This window comes from Silene latifolia, chromosome X, assembly GCF_048544455.1.
Source record: "Silene latifolia isolate original U9 population chromosome X, ASM4854445v1, whole genome shotgun sequence".
Taxonomy (NCBI): domain Eukaryota; kingdom Viridiplantae; phylum Streptophyta; class Magnoliopsida; order Caryophyllales; family Caryophyllaceae; genus Silene; species Silene latifolia.
Window position 1 is genome coordinate 113,841,808 of NC_133537.1, and position 26,780 is coordinate 113,868,587.

The 26,780-nt window shown below is 38.2% G+C and overlaps 1 non-coding gene across 1 annotated transcript; it reads right to left on the reverse strand.

Moving 5' to 3' along the window:
* Positions 1-19,131: 19,131 nt before the first annotated feature.
* Positions 19,132-19,238, reverse strand: LOC141624163 (small nucleolar RNA R71). Its single transcript, XR_012533973.1, has one exon. It is a non-coding gene; the product is annotated as a small nucleolar RNA R71 (small nucleolar RNA).
* Between the last annotated feature and the right edge of the window lie 7,542 nt (positions 19,239-26,780).

Here is a 26,780-nt window from a genome sequence, read left to right on the forward strand (position 1 = left end):
AATGTGGGACATATAAAATCTATAGGTAGAAAATATAATGATATAAACTTTTAAGAGCTCTCCAAGACAATACTTAAGAGACTCAAAAGATTTTGGGTTGATGCCTAAGTTCCAAGTATGCCTCCTATTTATAATTATAGAATCAGCCACCTTATACTAATCTTTCGATATGGGACAATTCTACTATTTATATGTAGTATGTTCACCACACCTACTTATTTTTCAATATGGGACAAAACATACTAAAAAGTACACAATTTTTCATATTAAAAAGTACACCATCTTTAATATGTGCAAATAATATGAAATTTATACTCTAATGATAGCATTTTTTTTACCACAAAGCTAATTATATTATTTTCATAATTTTTTTAGCGATATTTTTTTTGACAGATGAAATGTAAAAGTTTAATATTGACCGTTTTATCGATCTTTCTCCCACCTAAAAAAATGTTACAACTTTAAAAATTTAACATTTAATTCAAGATTATGTTTTAAAGTCTCTTATATAATAAGTATACTTTGAGAGATTCAATATATTTGGGGTGATACCTAAGTTCCAAGGATAAATCCTATTTATAATCATGGGATCACCTCACCTTATGATATTCTTATGATGTGGGACAATTCAACTATTTATACGTAGTATATATTTATCACACCTACATTATTTTTCAATGTGAGACGAATAACATATTTAAAAGTACACCATATTTTTTGAACCTAATTCGAAATCCAACCCGATTTAATAATGAGAAAATACTATATTATCTATTAATATTCATATGTTTGTTTTTTATTTATTTTTATCATAATTAAAATATGTGCAAATGATATGAACCTATACTTTAATAATAGAATATTTTTTAACACAATTCTAATTATATTATTTAAACGTAGTACATTTACCAGACCTATATTATTTTTCAATGTGAGACATATAAAATCTATAGGTAGAAAATATAATGATATAAACTTTTAAGAGCTCTCCAAGACAATACTTAAGAGACTCAAAAGATTTTGGGTTGATCTTTTAAGTTAAAGTATCTCCTATTTATAATTATAAAATCACCACCTTATACTAATCTTTCGATGCGACAATTTTCTATTTATATGTAGTATGTTCACTACACCTACTTATTTTTCAACGCGACAAAACATACTAAAAAGACACAATTTTTCATATTAAGACATCGCCTTTAACATGTGTAAATAATATGAAATTTATACTCTAATGATAGCATTTTTTACCACAAAGCTAATTATATTATTTTCATAATTTTTTTAACGATATTTTTTTTGACAAATGAAATGTAAAAGTTTGATATAAAAATTGGAAATATCACTTGAGTATAATTTAGGAAATATGCATATTATAATAATTAAAAGATTCTCTACTTTATTTTTTACATCAAAAATTATACTTTCCTAAATTAATTTTTGATGATGTGGACACTCTCAGATCGCTCGAAAAAACTCTCTTTTATATATATATATATATAGATTATAATAGTAATATAAATAATCGCATCGGTTGAGTAATCAAATACAATACAGAAAATAATCACATAACACTCAATCAAACAACCCCGGACAATAGTAAAAATATTAAGATCGGTAAAATCGTGTTACCTTTTATTAAGAATTTGCCCCAAGTAATAACTCCCGTCCAAGAAATACCAACTCGAAAATCTGAATTTAAAATAGAAGACAGTGGTGGGCTCACATGCCAAACTAAGGTATGTAAGATGGAAATCAAATTTTTGAAGCTTCGAAGATTGATTTGACGGGATATGATAGGATTAGAGGAGGAACAATGAAGTGCGCAAAACAGAGTGAAGCTAAAGGATAGAAAAGACGGAGGATTTGTGATTGAGATGTGCATATTTATGGGTAGACAAACAAGAAGATGCAAAGATGAAAGTGACGATTGCTTTTTAACAAAATAAGGCTAGTTTATAGATTAGGTGTATATCTATGTTGGACTAGGAGAATTAAGAGCATCCGTAAAGGTGAGGCTCCTCATATCTTCTCTTTCCTTTTCTTATTCGTCCACCTCATTTTTCACTAAACTTTTCCATTTACCCTCCCCATTTCATAATTACATTTATGCAACAATGGGGTTCCCCAATTCACACACAAAAATTTGGGAACCTTCCCAAAAGAATAATAAATCGCTTTTTTTTTTTTGGGGAGCTCCTCTAAAAACAGTGGAACCCCAAATGTTGGGGAGCTGTGTGCAACAATGAAGAGCCCCATATGAGGAGAGAGAGGACATATGGGGAGGCACCTCCCCACCTTTGCGGATGCTCTAATGGCCCAAGTATACTAGAGTGAAAGAATAAAAATATGTGACATAAAATCTCTTCGACCAAATAATAAAATAGAATAATTTCCTTTTTCTTTTTTTTTTCAATTAGACCATGAGAAATAATAATATATTCTTAAAAAAATATTTGGGTTATTACATAGATGCTCACACTTGAAGTTGGTGATAAAACAATCACCTTTAATCTTGATAAGCCTATGAGAGCTTCCAACTTGTTTGAGCCATGCTTTATGGTTGATCACTATAGCTGGAAAGCTGATAAAAAGAAAGTTGAATCCTCATTCAAAAGTCAAGCCAAAGATGGAAATCCTAACAAGGAGGGCAAAGAAACACCGGCCAATTGGAAGAAAGATGTGAATGATATTAAAGTTGCTCTATTCGGAAAGCATGGAATTTTTCATAACAAGAATGAGAGCTTGCAAAGCTCACCCATCATGACAAGAATTAATGAAGGCCTCATTGGCCATGACAAAGAAGAGTTGCTCTTGTCAACTCATGATCCTCCCTACATAGGGGAAGAAGCAAAGGAAGCATATGGTCTATGGTATGACGAGTTTGAAGGAATTGTTAACCCTTACATTGGGAATGCTATGACCCTAGACCAAGGCTTTGTAGATCTTGTCACCACAACATTGACTCGGACTACTATATGAATGAAGACAACAATGTGCCGAGGTATACACAAGACCTCTATCATGAGAATGAACAAGCCTTTGATTACTTCTACAAGGCGTTGAGCAACATCAACAACGCGTCAACGCCCTTGCTTTACCATCTGGCATCTCTCAAATGGAAGAGAGTTTGGTGGAGTCCTCCCTAAACCACCCTTTGTAAATATTCTAACCTCTTAACTTGTATTTAATTTGTACATTACTCAATTTTTTTGCATTGCATCTTATATGCTTTGTTTTAAGAATTTGTGTGACATGAGAGCAAGTGAGGGAGGGATTTTAATGTGTTTGAAATGTGTAGCGTTTGATGATCAAGTGTAGGGAAGCAATTGCCTAGACTAACCAAGCCTTTTTAGTGTAACCCCATGACGAAAGAATAGGAATGGAGAAGCAAAGTCGCGGGAATGGGATCCCACGAGCAGACCTGGGCTCGTGGGGGCTGGAGCAAAGCAAAGAAAAAAAAGGGAGATGAAAGGGAATCCGCCTGAGCTGATATCGAGACGAGCGTCCCAGAAGTCAGCCCGAGCGCCCTCTTCCCAGGACGGGCGTCCCCAAGAAGTAAACAAAAAATCTGAAGCAAAATCCGGGCGTCCCCAGAACAGCTCGAGCGTCGCCTCCCTGCTATTAGACATAAACACCGGATTTTCACCTTCAAATCCTCATTTCTATTCTTCCTCAAACACAAACACAACACATTTCCTCACTAGAACAATCAAACCCATCATCCAAAATCACAAAATACTCAACCAAATTCATCAAAAATCGTTGCAAACTTGATCAATTTCAATTTAAATCACTCCTTTCTCAACTTTTAGACCATTAAACTTCAAAGTCTTCCCAAAATCAATCAAAAATTTCTAGGGTTGAGGCAAAATCGAAAAACCCCAAATTGATTGAGAAATTGATTGAAGTTGGAAGAAGAGAAGAACATTCAAGCATATTCCAGGTTTGTTGACATCAAATTATGGCAAGAACGAAAGGTAACACCAAAGCATCAAAATCCCAATCTCTATCAAAAAGGCAAAAGGTTCTAGCATCAAATGCTTTAGTGGTAGTGCAACAAGCTAGGGAGCAAGAAAGGGAATTCATTGAGGCCATTGAGGAAGTTACTACTACTTTACCGGGGATTGAGCAACTTAAGGATTATCCGGAGGTAACTTTTATTTCTAATGAGCATAGAATTTCATTTGAATCCCTTGCTAAGAAGAAAATCATTGCCACTAAGATTGTATGCCAAGATACTTTGGATAAATTGGGAGTGCTTGACCAAACCAAGGTATTTTTCGGGTCCATGGGGTTATCTACCCTATTTGAGATGAATGAATTGACTTATCCCTCCTTAACCTTGGAATTCATTAGTTCTTTGAGGGAGTTTAAGATTGAGACTAGAAAATATGTTGAATTTCGGCTTGAAAACCAAAGTGGGAGAATGATTAAGGACGATTTCGGAAAGGTTTTTGGAATTGGTGACCTTTGGGATTTCAACAAGAAACCCCACAACTTTGATGCCAAGCCCCTTTGGAAGGCAATTGCAGGAAGGGAGTTGACTACATTTAGAGAATGCAATGCCTTGTATATCCACCATTCGGGTATACGGTATTTGCATAGGTCCGTTTCCAACACCTTGATTGCTAGAAAAGAAGCTACCCACGTGACTGAACTCGACCTCACCTACTTGGATTCCAAAATGAATGCCCATAGGAAATCAAAGAATGAATATAATATCCTCCAATTGTTAATTGAGAGGTTGGATATCAAAGTGTGTAAAGAAAAGGCGGCTTTCATTGGGAATGGAGGCTTGATAACAAGATTGGCCAAGCACTTTAACCCAACATTCAATGAAAACAACACCTCCGAACCGGTTAAAGGTGGAAACCTCCTTGACATGAGTACTTTGATCCACAAATACCATTGGGTGAGGCACAACAACTCCGCCCAAGGATATGAGTGGATGATCAAGGATGCCAATTTGATTATCTTGTCGGGAAAATATGTCGAATTTCAAATTGCCGATACAACTATCTTATCCCCGTCTCCAAATGTACCAAGAACATCATCAACCAACAACAAAAACCGATTGAAGTGCCCTCCTCCATTGTTGTACCGACCTATCCCTTTGCCTTTCAAGAGTTTAGAACAAATGACCCAAATGTTGTGGAAGGCAATGATTATTTGACCAAGTTAATGAAGCATATCCATAGAGAAGCTTACAAGGATCGGGTGAACGCCTATTACGCCCAATATCCACCACTTTATCATCTTGCAAGGCAAGGACTGTTGGAAATCTATATCTCATTCTTAACATATTCTTATATGTTTCAAATTTATTTAGTCATAAAATAAATTACAAATCTTATGCATGCAAACTAAAATAATTAAATGAAGAAATCATATTCTCACCATATAAATTTCGGTCATCATATGGGCACCAACAAGATCTCCTTCTTGTTAGTTCTTGAGCTTTCCAATAATGGATGAACATACAAAATCCTAAAGTAGAGATTCTCCAATTAGTAGCACCCAAGACAATCCCTTAATCCCACAAACTAACATGTACTAGATGTTTATATTGTAGTTTACCTTATATTTGATTACTAATACTCATATATTACTTTGATAATTTTAGTAATCTTACATGAACAATTTCAATTAAAATCTCATCTTTTTTATGAAGATAAAAGAGAGAGAAGAGAGGAAAATACATGAACAACTTGCATGTGATTTATTAGAATGAATGATGAGTGAATTAATTCCATTTCCCCATCTCATTTTCACGGTTGGAATAAAGACAAATAGGGCATCTATTTTCACTTTTTGTCTTTACAAGAAATAGATGTGTAAGAGTAGGTGTAAGGCTAGTTGTAGGTAGGCATCATCATGCCATTTTATTAAATAAAATAAAACAACCTAAACCCACTAACTCTTTCCATATTTCGGTCCATATATGCATAAAATGGACTACCATTTTATTTTGTCAATTTGTCATTTGTCACACAAAATGTCACATGTAGTATGATACATGTTACTAATTAATTAAATGCATAGTTATCACATAAATATCATTTTATAAATTAATTAAATTACATTCAACAAATTGACTAGTGATACTTGATCACATAAATAAAATGGGTCATATAATTATAATTCACAATATCTTGTAATTATAATCAACCATTCATTCTTATCTTTATTGTTTCTCAAACAATAAACAATTTTAGCAATAAAGCATTTTATTTACTAAAATAAATCTTATTTAATCCCATTACAATAAGATATCAATATTCTCTCTCACAAAATGAATTGTTCAATTTTAAGGAATTAATTAATCTGTATCGGTATACAATTAATTAACCTTTTCAATTAAGGGAATCGTCCTTTAGGTGTGACCTCAAGGGATCAACTGATCACCACCGTCGCACGACAGTAATGTCAAACTCTAGCCAGCCAATCATTACCGATATGTGTGGACCAGTTGACTATATATATTATGTATCATCCCTTCCGTATTCTTGTAATGAGATTTAATAATGATATTTAAATCATGTGATCGCACTATTGTTGAGGACACATTTCCCAACAAGGACTCCTTGATCCTAAGAGTCCTTTGCCGGATTGGGTGGAAAAGAAGGTGTTCTTTTCTCAAGCTTCTCAAGATGAAGAAAGGGATGTCCGGGGAGCTAGGAGAGAGGACGATATTGATGATGTGGATGGGGAAGGTATGAATCAAGCCATGATGATGATGAGCAAAGTTCAAGTGGAGAAGATGATGATGAAGCCTCCGGGTCCATGGTGGAAGATGATGATGATGATGAAGAAATGAGTGAAAGTTGATTGTTGACAAAGCATGAAGGAGGACGACCAACTAGGCGGTTGATGGCTTATATTAGCATCTCAACCAACCATTGTGAGTCTCCTACCCCTCCTTTTGCTTTGTTTTTATCTCATGTTTACATAAATTCCATAACTTCTATAACATTTAGTTTATAGCATTTAGAGAGTCATTTTGGACTCTTTGATGGCTAAGAGTTTTTGAGTCCTAGCACCATCAAAGGACTCACGCCTCGGAAACATTGAGGTGACTATCTTTTTTAGCTCCCACCATAAAGAATCAAATGCGATTAAGTGACTTTTCATGCATTGCATTGCATGCCTTGTGAATAAACTTCCCTATTTTTGCACTAGAAATAGTGTTTTGTTTGGTTTGGGGAAGTTCATTCATAGGCAACCCGAGTTAATTAAAATTAGCTCTCCGACCAATCAAAAGCATGCATCATACAGCTTAGTTTAGTTTGCATCATATGTAAATATATTGGTCGGACTCACTTGGAGCTTAATTTTCGGTTACTTGTCGTTAGGAGCACCTAGACCAAAACAATATTTATAACTTCACAAACAACTCTACTATTAGTAAAGAGGCAAGTAAAGGTCGGATCCCAAGGGACGGGTATTGATGTATGATTTTCGATTGCAAGTAGCGGTGTCTAGGGGTGTCACGATTTGTGTTTGAATGAGAAGATCACAAAACTAAATGGCAATAAAAGTAAAAAAGCAAGATGATTAAAATGGGATGTAAACAATTGATAAAACGCACTAGGGTGTCATGGGGTCATAGGGGATTCATGGGAACTGATCATACAAACATATTCTCAAATTATAAGCATGCAATTATTGTTGTGATGGATCGAGTTGGTTTATATCTTACAATCCTAGGAAGGTTTGGGTCCCGGAGCCGAATCGATTAGATTGTACAACATCTACAAGTCGACTTAATCCTCCCTACTCAACTATATGCATGGTCTAATGAGACTCGAGTTGGTTTATGTCTTACAAGTCTCATTGAAAAGGTAAGTGATGGGTAAAAAATGCAAGGATTCATAGGCTCGCATTTCATCAAACATAACATGTGCATAAGTTGAGATCACAACAAGCAAGCAAATAAGTTATGAAAACATATTAATTTATGCATGAATCATCCCCCATGTTGGTTTCCCCTAATTACCCATTAACCCTAGTTAAGGAAACTACTCACTCATTATCAAGTTTAACATGTTAACAAGGTTGTCAATCATATTAACAAAGCAAAACATGATGAACAAATGAAGCTGATTAACAATAATTAAAAAGGGATTAAGAGAATTATACCTACTAATGATTCCAAAATAAAGCTAAGAATAATAGAAGTACTTGATGAATGATTGGAAGGTTGTCAATCTCCCAATAATAACCCAAATAATCTTCAATTTCCCAAAATAAAAGATGAACAAAAGAGAAATTAAGGAAATGAGATTTGTATTAATATTTGATTAGAAGTTGATTACAAGATTAAGAAGAGATTAGAATGATATAAACTACATTAAAGATTGATAAGAAGAACATGGTTAATCTAATTAGACTAATGGGGTATTTATAGTGGGGATTAGGTACACAAATCAGGGTTTACTAAGGGCTTAAATGACGATTACGTCCTTGAGGAATCGCTCCTCTCAGAAAAGATCCGAGTCTCCATTTTGCCGGTCTTTCGTAAATATGCACATCTTTCATGGAGGGAAGAAGAGGACGTGTGGGCCTGTAAGAGAATCCGGGCGTCCAAGGGGTCGGGACTGGCGGATTTCGTGGTGGCTGGACGGGCGGATTGGTACGCTGGACGAGCGGATTGGGGCGTGGTTGGACGGGCGTCTCTATGGCAAAGACGCTCGGATTTCTGAAGTGATGGACGGGCGTCTTTCCTGGTTGGACGGGCGGATTGTGTTCCAGCCTTCTTTTCTTCTTTTCTTCCAGCCTTCTTTTCTTCCTCTCTTCTTCCAATAATACTCCGGGATTTAGTCGGAGCTGCAAGGATTTCTTCATCATTGCTCATCTACTATAATATGTATAAAGGCCTTCTAGTCTTGTCTTCTCTTTGATGCTTGGTCATTAGATTCGATCAATTTAGCTCTATTTTGCCATGAAAATGCAAGGTTTGCACTCCTCTCCTACCAAGGAAACAAAACCTCAAAGAATATGCAAAACAAAGGACTAAAGATAGTAAATGACCCAAATATGCACTAAAAAGCATAGGAACGAGGCTAATTCAGGGACTAAATGAGCTCAAATAATGGTCACATCAAATATCCCCAAACCGAACCTTTGCTCGTCCCGGGTAAAGAGGTGACAAAACTAGGACCCTTATTTAAACTATCCTACTAATATAGACGACATGAGACAATTAGCGGGTCTCACTCCGCCCCTTCAACTCACAACAAGACAACCATGAGGTAGGATATCTTCTTGCAAGGCAAGGTGGGTCTTGCCAAAATGGCGACACATCCAATCATTAAAGCACACAAAATCAAGTAATGGATGCATCTACAAAAGAATAGCCACTTTCCCCATCTAAGTGACGGAAATTATCTAAAGGGGAAGCAATTCAAGGGTACACACTCCTTCATAGATGCAATTTCTTCAAACTACTAAGCCTAGAAGGATACCAATAAATCACCTCCAAGTTGTGTCAAGGTAGGTTACCTTTGTCCTCAATCGTTAAATGCTTTTGTCAAGAATAGACTCCCTATTGTGTTAGAAACACTGGAGGATCGCGGAATTCCCCCTCTTGCCTAGACAAGAAGAAGGGTCGTCCACTCTCTACCATGCATAAAAATGGATACGATGGATAAAGGGATCGATAGTATTTGAGTTTAATTTGGGAGTTTGATTTTCTTGTTGTTTTTCCCCCCAATTGCTTGTGGCATATAACATTTGAGAACACTTTATTTTTGCCATTTCTTTTGATGTTTGGCATTTCAATACTTGACAACTTTCAACTTTTGCATTTTCTTTTGAACATTTTCAAAGTCACCCCAATTAGTAACGAGGGTGCCTTATTTTGAAGCATAGAAGTTTTCATTTTTGTTACTCCTCTTTTCTTTTGAACATTTTGCAAACTTTTTCTTTTCTTTTCTTTTCATTTCTTGAACTCAAATTTTGAACAATTTCTTTTTGTGCCCATTCCATTTGATGACAAAAATGTGGTAGAACATGGATGAATGATGGTTGCATGGTTTCAAGGGTCACCTTGGAATAAACGGTAGCCAAGGAGTTATCACACCACAAGGTACTCTTGACTAGGCCTTAATCCATGGGTCAAAGGATACTATCATGACACATCCTAGGGTGTTTTACAAGCATTCTAACAAGCAAAGTCTTAAGAAGAAAAAGCATCTACTAGGGCCTATATACACTTTCCAAGCTTCCCAAGTAGACGGTTTCACAAAAATTTTCTAACATGCAAACTACATGCCATGATGCAACTAACATTTATACATCCTAATGCATATGATTCTACCAACTAGTATGCCAAATAATCTAAATGCAATCCTAGATTCACATTGTTTTTATCGCATCAATAAAAATAAAGCCACATAGTCATTAACATAAAGAGGAAAAAGGAGATTGGAAAGATCATACCATGCGGTCTTCAATATCCTCATGTCTCGGATGTGGCGTAGTCAATCAATGTGAAAAAGGATAAACAAACACAATATATACAAAACAATATATACAAGACTACACTACAAAGGAAATGAACATGTTTTTGAAATTTTTTCAATTTTTTAATTTTTTTGGGTTTTTTGAATAAAAGTTAAGTTAGAATTTCCCATCCCCGCACTAGTATGGGCATTGTCCTCAATGACCAATACGATAAGAAATTATGCAAGCATGATGCATGATTTCTAAACTAAATGCAAACTATACTAAGCTACACTACATGATGCATGGGTTTTTGTTATGGCGGAGAGCGTAATTTAAATTACCTCCCGATGCATATGCATGGACTTCCCCAAACCAAAATAGACATTATTTCTAATGTCTTGAATTTCGGGGTAGTTCATGCACATGGAATGCAATTTATGAAACTACAAATTGTCATTTTGGATTTTACAAGTGGGAACAATAAAAAGAACACCTCAATGGAGCCAAGGTGTTAGTCCTCCATGTTGCTAGGACTCCACAAACAAATGATCAAAATACAATAAAGAAAATTAAAGAAGTAGACAAACCATAAGAGGGGTGAAAGAATGTAGGAGCCTCCAAGGTTTGCTAATCCTCCATCATATCATCATTATCATCATCTTCCTCCATAGATGTGGAATCATCTTCACTCCCACTTTCACTTCCTTTCTCTTCCTCACTTTCTTCTTCCTCTTCTTGAGCTTCTTCTTCTTGAACATTCTCTTGAACCTCTTGATCTTCACCTTCTTAATCAACACCCCCATCAACATTCTCCTCTCCACCCGGTCTTCCACCACTAGAGGTGCTAGGAAAGAAAACTTCCCTATCCGCCCAACTAGGTAAAGGACATGATAGATCAAGAAGTCCTTGCCTAGCTAGATGTACAAGGGGCGGATATTGGGCCTTGTAAGCATCCACTCTATCATTGTAAGCTTGCTTGTGCATTTCCCTCATGAGTAGAGTCATGTAATCATTTCCTACCTCGACATCCTTGGGTTTGAACTCGTGATACTCAAATGGGTAGGGTGGTGTGACAATGGAGGAGGAGGGCTCGTCAATCTCATCTCTTTGTTGTCGAATAATATACTCGGTCTCCTTGGAGAGTGGAAGAAGGTAGTTTGGTCGGTGAACACTCAATCGGCAAATCTTTGAAGGCAAAGTGAAGGATCTAGCTTCATTGGTTAACCACCCATATTTGGTGTCAAGAGGATCATGCTTGTCCCACTTAAACTTGTGAATCATGGTGTCCATATCCATGAGATGACCTCCTTTAACCGCCACATAAGTGTTGTCTTTGTTGAAATTTGGGTTAAAGTGCTTGGCCAAAAAGGTAACTAGTCCTCCATTCACAATGAAAGCGGTGCCTTCTTTACCACAATCGACATTAAGCCATCGTTCAACCAAAAGCCTTAGAGCATTATATGGCTTAGTATATTCCCTTCCTATGTTCAAGGCCGACTCAAGAAGAACAAAATTGAGCTTGGTAAGATGATTAGTGTCATTTCTTGCTATCAAAGTATTCCCAATGACCTTATGCCACACTCTAATGCCCGGGTGGTGGACTAATAAAGCACGACAATCATGAAAGCGCACAAATTCTTTCCGGAAATTGCCTCCCAAAGAGGAGCGGGGTCATACTTGTCGGGGATCTTTTCATAGTACGAGGTATCACTAAGGCCTAAAATCTTACTCAATTCACCAAAAGTGATGCGTCTATTAACATTTGCAAGACGAAACTCGATGTGGGTTCTAGTTTTCACCCTTGTGACTTTCAAGGAACTCAAAAATTCCAAGGTGAGGGAGGGGTATGTCAATTCTTTCATGGTAAACAATTTACCCAATCCCATAGCCTCAAAGAAGGTTTTGGTTTGTTCAAGAACACCCAACTTTGTCAAAGCATCTTCACAAATAAATTTTGTAGGCATAATGGTCTTCTTAGCAAAGAGAACAAATTTATCCCTATGAGAGTCGGAAGTGAAAATTACCTCCGGATAATTGGATAATTGCTCAATGACCGGAGTTGTGGATGTTGTAGCTTCCATAGGGGGGCCTTGTTGAATCTCCAACCTTGCCTCATGGACTACCAATGCCTTTGACAATTGTTTTGCTTGAAGAGTTTGTTGCCTTTTCGAAAGTGTCTTCTTTGGGGGTGCTTTGTTACCTCATTTAGTTCTTGCCATTGTTGATTACACCAAAGAAAGATTGTAATCTTCAATTTTTAGTTATGCCCAAATCGATTTAAGATGAAAGAATGTTGCTTTGTATCTTAAAAATCGACTCAAAGGTTGAAGATTTTGGTGTTTGAATCAATTATTGTTGCAAAAGGAGTGATTAATTTTTGTTGTGAGGAAGTTTGGATTTGATTTTGTTGAATTTGGTTGAGGAAATTTGGTTTTGTTGATGTAGAGGATGAAGGTTTTTGGGTTTTGGGTAGTGTTTGAATGTAGAAGAAATGAAAATGAATGAGAGAAAGGGGTTTTAAAAGACCCGTTAATTTTAAAATAGCAGCAGGGGACGAGCGGATTGCATTCTAGGATGCTCGGATTCTTTGTTTTTACCTCAGGAAATGACGCCACAGGACGAGCGTCTTTCTGGAAAGACGAGCGGATTCCTCAATGTGAGACGAGCAGATTCTTTGGAAGACGCTCAGATTCTGTTACAGGGTGATTCTTTAAAATTCAAGAGCAGAAAGACGAGCGTCTTCTCTGTAAGACGACCGTCTTGTATCAGATGAGCGGATTCTCAATTGGGACGCTCGGATTCTGTGACAGACCATTTTTTGAATTTTACAGCTCTGCCAGACGGGTGTCTGGTGACATTGGACGCTCGGATTCCTCAGGACAAGCGGATTCTCTTCTTGGCCGCTCGGATTCCTCCTTGTCCACACGGATTCATGTCCATCCGCGGGTACTGCATAACCCGTAACATTTTCATTCTTCAATTCTCGTGTTCTTCATTGTGGGGGCACTACAAAGGCATGAATAGCCTAGGCAATTGCTATCCCCACACTAAGCCAAAGCACTACACATCAATAAAATCATAAGTCCCTCCCTCACTTCTCTAAAAAATGATAAATATCTTGATCAAGGCACAAAAATATAAATTCAAAAATGACAAAAATGCAATGTAAAAATTGAAATTCAAGTTAGGGAGTTAGAATATTTACAAATGGTGGTTTAGGGAGGACTTCACCAAACTCTCATCCAATGTCAGATGTCAAGGGGGCATTTTCAAGGTTTTGTTGATGTTACTCAACACCTTGAAGAAGTAGTCGAAAGCCTGTTCATTGTCATGATAAAGATCCTCAATATATCTTTGCACTTGTTGTTCTCCGTGATGGTCTTGGTTCATAGCATTACCAATGTAGGGATTGAATATCCCTTCGAACTCATCATCTCAAAGACCGCAAACTTTGTCTACTTGATCATTAAAAATTTCTTGAGTTGATAGAGACAACTCTCCTTCTTTCTTGTTTTGGCCAATGAGGCCATCTTCTTCACTTGTCATGGGTGAGCTTTTCAAGCTCTCTTTGTTGCTATTCTCTTGCTCTTTTGATGGACCATTATCAACTTTATTTTTCCATTGGAATTCCGACTTCTTCCTATCATCCTTCCGGCTATAGTGATCAACCATGAAGCATGGTTCATGCAAACGGGGAGCTCTCATGGTCATGTCAAGATTGAAAGTTATGGTCTCGTCTCCCACTTCTAGAGTAAGCTCTCCGTGCTTCACATCTATCACCGCACCCGCGGTGTGCAAGAAAGGTCTACCGGGGATGATCGGAATATTGGAGTCTTCTTCCATGTCAACAATGACAAAGTCCACCGGGATGAAGAATTTGCCGATTCTCACCGGAACATATTCCCATATCCCTAATGGTGTCTTTGTCGATCTATCGGCCATTTGGAGTGTGATGTTGTTACATTTGAGCTCTCCCATCCCTAGCCTTTTACTAACCGAATACGGCATAACACTCACGCTTGCTCCTAGATCACACAAAGCCTTGTTGATCATGATATCGCCAATGGTACACGGTATTGAGAAGCTTCCCGGATCTTTTAGTTTCGGAGGTGAACTCCCTTGAAGGATTGCACTACTCACCTTAGTGAAGGCGATAGTTTCAAGCTTCCGGATCGACTTCTTTTTCGTAAAGATGTCCTTCATGTACTTTGCATAGGCCGGCACGTGATTGATTAATTCCGTGAAAGGAATCGAGACTTTCAAATTCTTCACAATTTCCATAAATTTTTCAAGTTGGTCATCTAACTTAGGTTTAGCTTGACGACTTGGGAATGGAAGTCTAATCACAATGGGCTCTTTCTCCTTGGCCTTCTCTTCACTTTTCTTTGAAACTTCTTCTTTTGTTGGTTCTCCTTCCTTAGAGTTTTGCACAACTTCTTCTTTGTCACTAGCTTCCACAACTTCATCCTCAACTTGCTTCTCTGGTCCTTTATACCTCGTACCACTCCTCAAGTGAATGGCACTAACCTTTTCATATATTGTGGGATACCTTGAGGTGGTAATTGCCCCTTTTGTCTTTGAGAGTTTGAAGATGCTAGTTGAGTCAATTGGGTTTCCAACATTTTTGTGTGGGCTAGGATGTTGTTGATGGTGATGTCCTTTGCTTGGCTATCCTTTTGCATTTGAGTGAAAAACTCTTGTTGATTCTTTTGCATTTCGAGGACCGCTTTTTGAACATCAAAACCTTTGTCATTTTGTTGATTGTATGGAGTTTGATTTTGGTAACCTTGGTTTTGGTTGAAAGCGGGTTGGCTCCTCAATGATCTTCACAGATCATGAGGCAGCCAAATAAAGAAGAAGCCAAAATGATCTTTGAGACGAGCGTCCCAAGCACGGCCCTTGAGCGTCCCAAGACTCAGCCCGAGCGTCCCTTAATCCTAGTGTAGATCTTTACTTAATAAGTTCATATGAATGCTTGCTTGTTGTAGTTTCAACTTATGCACATGTTATGCTTGATGAAATGCTTGATTGACAACCTAGCATGATTCTCTTATCCTTTCAACAAGACTTGTAAGACATAAACTAACTCAAGGTTTGTTACACCATGCATATAGTTGAATGGGAATAATTAAGTCGACTTGTAGGTGTTGTAAAGTCTTGACCGACTCGGCTCCGAGACCCAAAACTTCCTAGGAATTGTAAGATATAAACTAACTCGATTCCACTACAACAGTAAATTGCTTGCATCTATGAAACTTGTTTATGTGATCTCACCATGATTCCCCTATGAACCCATGACACCCTAGTGCTTTAATCAATTGTTTACAAACCCCATTTGCTTGCTTTGCTTTACTTTTATTTGTTTACATTTCCTTTGTTAAGTAGTTTATATTGCAAACCTCAAACTCAACCCAAATTGTGACACAAAAGACATAGCTTTCTACAACCGATAAATCAATACAATTGTAACAACCCGGATTATAAAACAAAGGTAAAACTTATATAAAATGAATTATCAGATTATAACAATGATAAAAGGGGTCAAGGTAGCGGAAGCACCTGACCAATCCGGTTCGCTATTAAATCCAAAACCAAACTATTACATTATTTTAGGTTCTTAAAACATGAAAACAAACTCCTAATTTATTATTCGTCTCGCCCTCGATGCATCCCAAACAACATCAACCAGTCAGCAATAATCTGAACAACCTAACCTGAGAATGGGGGGTCAACAATCAGTCGGGAGTAACTAGATGCTCTCCCAGTCATGTTTACAATAATTGAATATAACCAACAATCAATAACAATTGAAATGCAAAACCAGTAAACATGTGAGACCATCTATACTCATGGAAACTTAACACAACTTATCATAACCTTACCAACCTTAACCTTACCAACCTTAGGCGGAAGCCATAATGCAAACCTAGACCATATGCAACCAGTAGACCATGTACACTTACAACAAAAGTAGCACACAACACATAATAACTTAAGGCAAAATGCTAGCAACAAAGCATAACGAACATGGTGATCCACAATAACAGAAGGCACAAAGCTAGCAACAAAGCATAACGAATAGAGCGAATGCCGGTTAGAGCGTATAACCACTGCCTCTAACTTGCTAGAGCGTATAATCACTACCTCTAGCTAATGGAGCGTATAACCATTGCCTCCATCGTTATGGAGCGTATAACCACTACCTCCATGGTACTATTGATGTGACCATAATTAGCGCATATTTAGCCCCCGAATTAGCCTTGTTCCCATGCTTTTTAGTGCATATTTGGGTCATTTCTTATCTTTAGTTCTTTGTTTTGCATATTCTTTGAGATTTTGATCCCTTGGTAGGAAAGGAGTAAGAATCTTGCATTTTCATGGCAAAACGAGACTAAATTGATCGAATCCAATGACCAAGCATCAAGGAGAGACAAGATTAGAAGGCCTTTGTATATATGATAGTAGATGAGCAATGTTGAGAAAGGATCCTTGAGTCCCCAAGTAAATCCCCAAGGAATTTATGAAGAAAAGGGAAGAAAAGAAGAAGAAGTCTTGCTGAGACACAATCCGTGCGGATTGTCTACAATCCGGCCGTCCTCCACCTGCACAATCCGTGCGGTTTTCCACCAAGACGCTCGGGTTTAGCCACCACAATCCGCCCTGATTCTCTTGAATCCGCTCGAGTTCCATCGCCAGAATCCGCCCGTCCCGACCCTAATCCGCTCGGATTCCTCTACAGCGCGATTTCCTCTTCTCCAAGCTACAAAGAAAGAAGCCCTTCCTTCGGAAAATACCGGCTCCTCCCTGCTCAATCTAAAAAGTTTAATTACTAGTTTAGCCCTTAGTTAACCCTAATGCATCCCCCTAATTTCCACTATAAATACCCCATTAGTCTAATTAGAAGAGTATGTTCTTCTTATCAATAATTAGAGTAGTTAATATCAATCAAATCTCTCTTTAGTTTTGTAATCAACAATTAATCAAGGTCTAATACAAGTTTTATTTTCTTAATCTCTCTTTTGTTCATCCTTTATTTTGGGTAATTGAAGATTATTTGGGTTATTATTGGGAGATTGACAACCTCTCAATCAAGCATCAAGTACTTCTTTTATCTTTGCTTTATTATTGGAATCATTAGTAGGTATAATTCTCTTAATCCCTTTTTAATTATTGTTAATTACTTTCATTTATTCATCATGTTTCATTTTGTTGGTATGATTGACAACCTTGCTAGCATGATCAACATGATAATGAGTGAGTAGTCTCTTAGCTAGGTTTAATGGGTGATTAGGGGAAACTAACATGGGGAATGATTCATGCTTAAATTAATATGCTTTCATGTTTTATTTGCTTGCTTGTTTTGATCTCAACTCATGCACATGTTATATTTGATGAAATGCCAAGCCTATGAATCCTTGCATTTACCACCATCTCCTATCTTTTCAATGAGACTTGTAAGACATAACCCAACTCGAGTCTCATTAGACCATGCATGTTGTTGAGTAGGGAAGATTAAGTCGACTTGTAGGTGTTGTACAATCTAATCGATTCGGCTCCGGGACCCAAACTTTCCTAGGATTGTAAGATATAACCCAACTCAATCCATCACAACAATAATTGCTTGCTTATAATTTGAGAACATGTTTGTATGATCAATTCCCATGATTCCCCTATGATCCCATGACACCCTTGTGCTTTTTAATCAATTGTTTACACCCCTTTTAATTCATCTTGCTTGTTTATTTTCATTGCTATTTTAGTTAGTGACCTTCTACATCAACCCAAATTGTGACACCCCTAAGACACCACTAGTTGCAATAGAAATCTCATTTCAATACCCGTCCCTTGGGATCCGACCTTTACTTGCCTCTTTACTAATTGTAGAGTTGTTTGTGAAGCTATAAATTGTGTTTTGATTCGGACGTGACCCAACGACCACACCTTTAATTGTGAACACGAAACGGACCGATCAAAAATGGCGCCGTTGCCGGGGACGGTGTTTACTTGATTTAGATTTCCTTTTATTGTTATTAGTTGTGTCTTTCTTCGCCTTGGGGAAGTAAAACTCCTCAAGGTTTGTTCTAATTGTTTTCGAGTTGTTTGATATTTTGCATGTCTAGAAGGTCAAAAGGTGATTTGTTACCTTTTGACCGTGAAATCGAAAGAACCTTGACGAACAATAGGAGATTTGCTAGGAGGAATTTGAGAGGTATTAGTGAGATTGTTCAACCCACTATTGAGTTCATCAACCCTTTCGCAATAGAAGGAGAGGAGAACCCATTACACAATACCCCACAAAATCAACCTACAATGCCTAAATTCTCGTCACACTCCGTACCCACCGAGGAGAACCTACCCAATGGTACTCCTACACCACAACATCTAACCGGAAATTTTATTGCCAAATCCGCCTTTATCCAATTAGTCGAAAGGAGCCAATTTGGGGGGATGCCTAGTGAAGACCCTCATTCTCATATGGAAACCTTTTGCGACTATTGTGATGCAATCTCTCAAACCAGTGTAACTCAAGACCAAATTAGATGGGTCTTATTTCCTTTTTCTCTAATCGGCACCGCAAAACAATGGTTGAAGGGCCTTGACAAGGCCATTCTCGGAATAGATTCTTGGAAGAAGTTGGCTCTAGCTTTCTACAAAAAATTCTACCCACCGGAAAAGACTAACATGCTAAGAGCTCAAATTACGGGTTTTAAGCAAAGGGATGAAGAATCTTTGTATGAAGCTTGGGAGAGGTTCAAGGAAATTTGTCGCTCATGTCCTCACCATGGACTTAGCGAATGGTTCTTGGTACAACAATTTTGGAACGGTTTATATGAGGATTCAAGGAACATTCTCAACATGGGATCAAATGGAATGTTCACCGAAGTTGATGACAATCAAACATGGAACAAGATTGAGGAAATGGCGGTCCATAACTCACAATATAGTAGACCTCGCAAGGCTACTAGAGGAGGAAAGCATGAAGTGGACTCCGTTACTCAATTGGGTGCTCAACTTAGTGCTCATATTGACACAATCAATTTGAAGTTTGAAAAAGCTATGGCTAGACTTGAAGAAGTCTCAAAATAACCAAAGCATCATGTTAATGCCATGACGGCATCTTCATCAATCCCAAGTGGGATATGTGAGAATTGTGGAACTTTGGGACATGACCAAAGTGAATGTAGGGGAACAAATGAACAAGTGAATGCTTTCCAAGCATACAAGAGTGATACCCCTTATTCCAACTATTACAATGAAAACACCAAATTCCATCCAAATCTCTCATACAAAAGCCAAAATGTTCAAAACACTCAAACAACATACACTCCACCACCCATGAGAAACCAAAATCAAAGACCCTTTTACAATCAAAACCAAGGTTACCAAAATCAAAATCCATACAATCACCAAAATGACCAAGGTTTTGATGTCCAAAAAGCGGTCCTCCAAATGCAAAAGAATCAACAAGAATTTTTCACTCAAATGCAAAAAGATAGTCAAGCAAAGGAAACCACCATCAACAACATTCTAGCTCACACCAAGATGCTGGAAACACAATTGACTCAACTAGCATCTTCAAGCTCACAAAGACAAAAGGGGCAATTACCACCTCAAAGTAATCCCCCTAGACATGAAACGGTTAGTGCCATTCACTTGAGAAGTGGTACAAGGTATGAAGCACCGAAGAAGCAAGTTGAGGATGAAGTTGTGGAAGCTAGTGATAAGGAAGAAATTGTGCAAAACTCCAAAGATGGAGAATCATCAAAAGAAGAAAGTTCAAAGAAAAATGAAGACAAGGTCAAGGAGAAGGAGCCCATTGTGATTAGACTCCCTTTTCTAAGTCGTCAAGCCAAGCCCAAATTTGATGATCAACTTGGAAAGTTCATGGAAATTGTGAAGAATTTGGAAGTCTCAATTCCTTTCACGGAATTAATAAATTACGTGCCGGCCTATGCGAAATACATGAAAGATATACTCACAAAGAAGAAGTCGATCCGGAAACTTGAGATTATCGCCTTCACTAAGGTGAGTAGTGCAATACTTCAAGGGAGTTCACCTCCAAAACTAAAGGCTCCGGGAAGCTTCTCAATACCGTGTACCATTGGCGACACAACGATCAACAAAGCCTTATGTGATCTAGGGGCTAGTGTGAGTGTCATGCCGTACTCGGTAAGTAAAAGGTTGGGGATGGGAGAGCTTAAATGCACCAACATCACACTCCAAATGGCCGATAGATCTACGAAGACACCATTAGGGATATGGGAAGATGTCCCCGTGCGAATTGGGAAGTTTTTCATCCCGGTGGACTTTGTCATTGTTGATATGGAGGAAGATTCCAACATTCCAATCATTCTAGGAAGACCTTTCCTACACACCGCGGGTGCGGTGATTGATGTAAAACATGGTGAGCTCACTCTAGAAGTGGGAGATGAAAGCATAACCTTTAATCTTGACAAGACTATGAGAGCTCCTCGTTTGCATGAACCATGTTTCATGATTGATCATTATAGCCGAAAGGATGAGAGGAAGAAATCAGAACTCCAATGGAAGAAGAAAATTGAAGATGCTCTATTCAAAGAGCAAGTGAATTATGACAAGGAGAGCTTGCAAAGCTCATCAAAATCAATCAAAGAAGAAGAGAATGGCCTCATTGGCCAAGAGAAGAAATTGGGAGAGTTGTCTCCATTAAATCAAGAGATTTTCAATGATCAACTTAATGAAGTTTGTGGTCTTTGGGACGACGAATTTGAAGGGATTTTTAATCCCTACATTGGTAATGCCATCGATCAAGACCGACAACAAGGGCCAAGGTCTATTGAAGACCTCTATAACAATAATGAACAAGCTTTTGATTACTTTTTCAAGGTGTTGTGCAACATCAACAACACCTTGAACATGCCCCCTTGACATCTCATCAAGAATGAGAGTTTGGTGGAGTCCTCCCTAAACCAGCATTTGTAAATATTTCTAACTCCCTAACTCGCATTTCAATTCTTGTATTGCAATTTTTGTCATCTTTGGATTTTTATTTACTTTGATCAAGATAATTGTCATGTTTGAGAGAGAAGTGAGTGAGGGACTAATAATTTCAATTGATGTGTAGTGCTCTAACTTAGTGTGGGGATGGCAATTGCCTAGGCTATCCATGCCTTAGTAGTGCCCCCACAATGAAGAACACAAGATTTAAAGAAGAATGGAAGAATGATAAGGGATATGCATTGTGCACGGATGGAACTGAATCCGGGTACAAAGGGGTAGAATCCGAGCGGATTCAGGAGAATCCGCCCGTCTTCATGCAATCCGAGCGTACTGGTTTGAAGACGCACATCTCTATAAGCTGAAATTTTGAAAGATTTTTGACTGTAAGAGAATCCGGGCGTCCTGAACAGCAATCCACCCGTCTATGAAAATCCGTCCGTCTTGGAAAGAAGACGCCCGTCTTCTCTGCTGAGGAAAACAAGAAAAATTCCTGGACTGAAATCCGTCCGTCTTCTGAAGAATCCGCCCGTCCCGTATCAAGCAAATCCGAGCGTCTTCTCTAAAGACGCCCGTCTTTAGGCGAGTTTTATCAAACCCAGAAAGTGCAGAATCCGCCCGTATTGGGCAGAAACCGCACGGATTGCCCCTGCAGTTCGAATTTTTCGGTCTTTATAAAATCCCTCCCACCTTCATTCATTCATTCATTCATTCATAACACTACTTCAAAACATCAAAACCCTCATCCTCTCCATCACAAAAACAAAATTCTTCAACTACATTCACCAAAATCAAATCAAATCATCCTTTCAACAACAAATCAATCACTCCTTTTTCAATAAAAATCAAAACCAAGCACAAAATCTTCAACCTTTGAGTCGATTTTTGAATTCATAAAGGCAAAGCCTTTCACCTTTAAATCGATTTGGGTACACTACAAATTGAAGATTTTTCATTCTTTTCTTGGTTAGTTCATCAATGGCAAGGACTAAGGGAGCAACAAATGCAACAAAGGCACCAAAGACACTTTCACAAAGGCAAAAGGCTCTTCAAGCAAAGAAAGCATTGGCTATGGTGGTAGCAACCCCAAACTTGGAAGTGCAATAACAACAACAACCTTCTATGGGAGCAACAACATCTTCTAATCCGGAAATCGATCAACTTTTGCATTATCCGGAGGTAACTTTAATTCCAAAACCCATAGAGATACTTTTGCCAAGTTTGCTAGAAAATCACTTCAATCCACCAAATTTATTTGTGAAGACACCTTGGGTAAGTTGGGTGTCCTTGAGCAAACTAGAGCCTTTTTCAAAGCCATGGGGTTAGAGAAATTGTTTGAATCAAAAGAATTGACATACCCCTCCCTTACCTTGGAATTTTTGAGTTCTTTGAAAGTCACCAAAGTTGAGAGTAGGGAGAACCTCGAGTTTCGTCTAGCTAATGTTAGTAGATGCATTTCCTTTAGGGAATTGGATGAAATCTTGGGTCTTAGTGATGAACCGAGTTATTTTAAGGATTATGGAAAGTATGACCCTGACCCTCTTTGGGAGGCAATTTCCGGAAGGAAATTTGAGGATTTTCATGCGAGTCGTGCTCTTTTAGTCCACCATCCGGGCATAAGAGTATGGCACAAGGTCATAGGAAACACCATTATTGCAAGGAAAGATACCAACCATTTCACTAAACTTGATTTTATTCTTCTTGAATCGGCTTTGAACATTGGAAGAGTACACACCAAGCCTTTCAACTCTTTGAGGCTTTTGGTAGATAGATGGCTCAACATTGATTGTGGGAAGAAGGGCACTACCGTTATTGTCAATGGCGGCCTAGTCACTATCCTAGCTAAGTACTTTGATCCTAACTTCAACAAGGATAACAAGTATAAAGCAAAGGAGGGTGGTCATCTTGTTGATTTGCATACTATGATACACAAGTACAAGTGGGTTGCCCATAACCCTCTTGACACCAAGTATGGATGGCTCACTAGTGAAGCTAGATCGTTCACCTTGCCTTCAAAGATTTGTCGTCTAAGCGTCCACCGGACCAATTATCTACTTCCCCTTTCTAAAGAGGCCGAGTATATTATCCAACAACAAAAGGGTGAACTTGAAATGCCCTCCTCTTCCATTGTCATACCACCTTACCCCTTTGAGTATCAAGAGTTCAAGCCGGAAGGAGTTGAAGCTAGAAATGATTATTTGACTCTTCTCATTCAAGCAATGCACAAGCAAGCCTTTGAGGATCGGAAAAATGCTTACTTGGCTCAATATCCACCCCTCCTACACTTAGCTAGGCAAGGACTACTTGATCCATCATGTCCTTTGCCTAGTTGGGCGGATAGAGAAGTCCTATTTCCGGGTGCATCTAGGGTCGTTTCGGGTGACAATGAGGTCGTTGGTAATGAAGAAGTAGATGATAACATTGATGAGGAAGCAAGTGAAGAAGGAGAAAAGGATGGTGAGTAAGATGATGAGCAAGGTGAAGAAGCAAATGAAGAGGGAAGTGGCAATGAGACCACTTCTAATGAGGAAAGTGATGATGGTGATGATATGATGGAAGATTAGCAAGCCTTGGAGGCTCCTACCCTCTCATGGTTTCTCTATTTCTCTCTTTGTTTTAATTATTTTCTTGATCATTTTTGGAGTAGTCCTAGCACCATAGAGGACTCACACCTCGGTACCATTGAGGTGTTCTCATTTTATTGTTCCCATTTTCAAAATCCAAAATGACAAATTCGTTTCATGCATTGCATAGTGTGTGCATGAACTACACCCATCCTTGGACATTAGTAATAGTGTCTAACTCGATTTGGGGAAGTTAATGCATACACAACGGGAGGTAATCTAAATTATCCTCTCCGTCATAACAAAAAAACCATGCATCATGTAGTGTAGCTTAGTGTAGATTGCATTTAGTGTAGAAATCATGCATCATCTTTGCATAATTTCCATCATTTTGGCCATTGAGGACAATGCCCATATTAGTGTGGGGATGGGAATTCTAACATTTAACTCTTATTCAAAAAATCCAAAAAAATTGAAAAAGTTCGAAAATCATAAAAATTTGAAAATTAAAAACCCAAAAACATGTTTATTTCCTTTTGTAGTCTTGTGTATATATTGTTTTGTATATATTGTGTTTGTTCTATCCTTGTTCACATTTGATTGACTACGCCACATCCGAGACATGAGGATAATGAAGACCGCATGGTATGATCTTGTGGACAAGGCCCTCGGGAACTGCGTCCGCGGGATCCACACCAGGCATAATCGACTCGAGGTTCTTTCGAATCGAATTAAGACATATTAGAGTCGCCACCAAGTTTTTTGGGAACTTGGAACCGTTCAAGTCAACTTTACACCTTTCATCGAAAAGCATAAAGCCAATCGACTACGAGTGATTAAAGATAAAGACTTGTACCCTATATCACTCGATTTGAATGACTCTCGTAATCCAATGGTATTTAGACGGATCCACAAACCATAGATCTTGAGTAAGGGGTGAGGGTACGTGTTAGGAAGCCCATAAGGACACCCAACCCCGCCCGTCAATAACGGCCTCTACTAAGTCAAGTATCGGATTTCAAACAAGGTCATAGCTACTACGATGTATGATATGCAAACGTTGTTTTAACCCTATCATGTGACAACAATTTCTATGTCGTTTTAGATGCAACTAAACTAACTTTGTCAAAATTGTAATTTAGCATGTGGGTTGATTAATCTAACAACATACAAAACAAAGCAAACAAGGCTTAAGGGGGAATGGGGGAGCCGTTGGGATCTACCTATTACAAACCAGGCATTTCATGCCGACGCAACGATAAATTAAAGATACAACTCGATCTAAATACAACGCTATACACACGACGCAATACACGGCCATTCGGCCTAGAAAACCGTGCACAAAGGGGTGACTCACGGCCTACATGACACACGGCCTTGGGTCACTCCTCGTAATGCGTGCTTTCACTTAATCTTATCGAATTAGACATTGGGCTACGCATCAAAGCATGCATTAGCATAAATCGGGCCATGTTGCTTTAAACAACATGCGATTTACTACGCTCTCACATGCATTGGGACACAACCGTCTAACCAAACAAGACTAAGGTTTTTTGAAGAGGCTTTGACTCAATAAAAGTAAAACAAGCTCGAAAATTACAACTCGATAAACAAATTACAAATTACAAGCAACAAAACAACGAAGAACAAAAGGTATAAAAAACGAAGCAAGAGAGACAAAGAAAACGGCCAAGCTCACGGCCCAAAACCACGACCACCCTCACGGCCAAGACAAGGCCACCCTAGTTCCTAGGTTAGGTTCATTGGTTAGATCGAATGATTGCGAAACGGATTAGAAAAAGAGTTAGAAAACAAGTTATAAACGACGTTGATCGATTGAAAAGAGGTCTTGCAAATGGGTATTCTACACGGCTCAAAAGGGGTCAAATTAGGTCAAGTTCGCTAATTAATTTAACTCATCGAGTGTTAATAAGAAGGTGCTAATCACGCACTCTTATACTAGCGAGAAATTAGGTGAGAAGAAAGATGTATTCAATTAGGTTATAGAATTGTTAATCGATTTTTAAAGCTATGTCGATGCCACCTAACATGTCTAATTAGGTTATTAAATTAATCTAATGTCGTCTAAATATGTCATATGTTAACAATCAGAGGTTAAACTAACATACAACGGATCCTAGGGTGTGTCGAATTGGCCGAAATAACAAAGGGGTCAAAAGTGAAAAGCGAAGTTAGAAATTCGTTTTATTTATGCCCTACCTTGAACACGAGGATATGTAAATGAGACGGGGGTGTACGACCGACTGATGTAGCGGTTTCTTTTCCCATCTCAAGTCAACGCGGGTGTTCATGGTGGTACTTTAACTCATACTCGGACTAAACTAGTTTCATAGTTAATTAAACAATCGATAAACAAACGATAAACGAATAAAAACAAACTATAAAAAAACAAACATAAAAAAACGAAATAAAAGAGAGAAAGAAGAGGATTTGATGCACCCTCAACCTACATGTATCGTTGACACCGTCTTGGGTCGTAATCGATGGTAGATTTTATCTCGAGAGGCCGTCGTCGACGAAGAATAAAGCAAACACGCGTTTTGGAAACTTTCTGGACAACGATTTTAAAACAGTGATATCTCCCTCGTTTCACGACGAAAATTCGATTTAAAAGATGTTTTGGAAACTAGAAAGAGAGGAGAACAAGGATATTAAAGCAACCCCTGCTCGTTTTGGGTTATTGGGCACGAAAAACGAGCACAAACAGAACTGGACAGACAAGAAGAAACCGCGAAAACAGAGTGTTATTTCACTCTGTTTTTCGAGGGA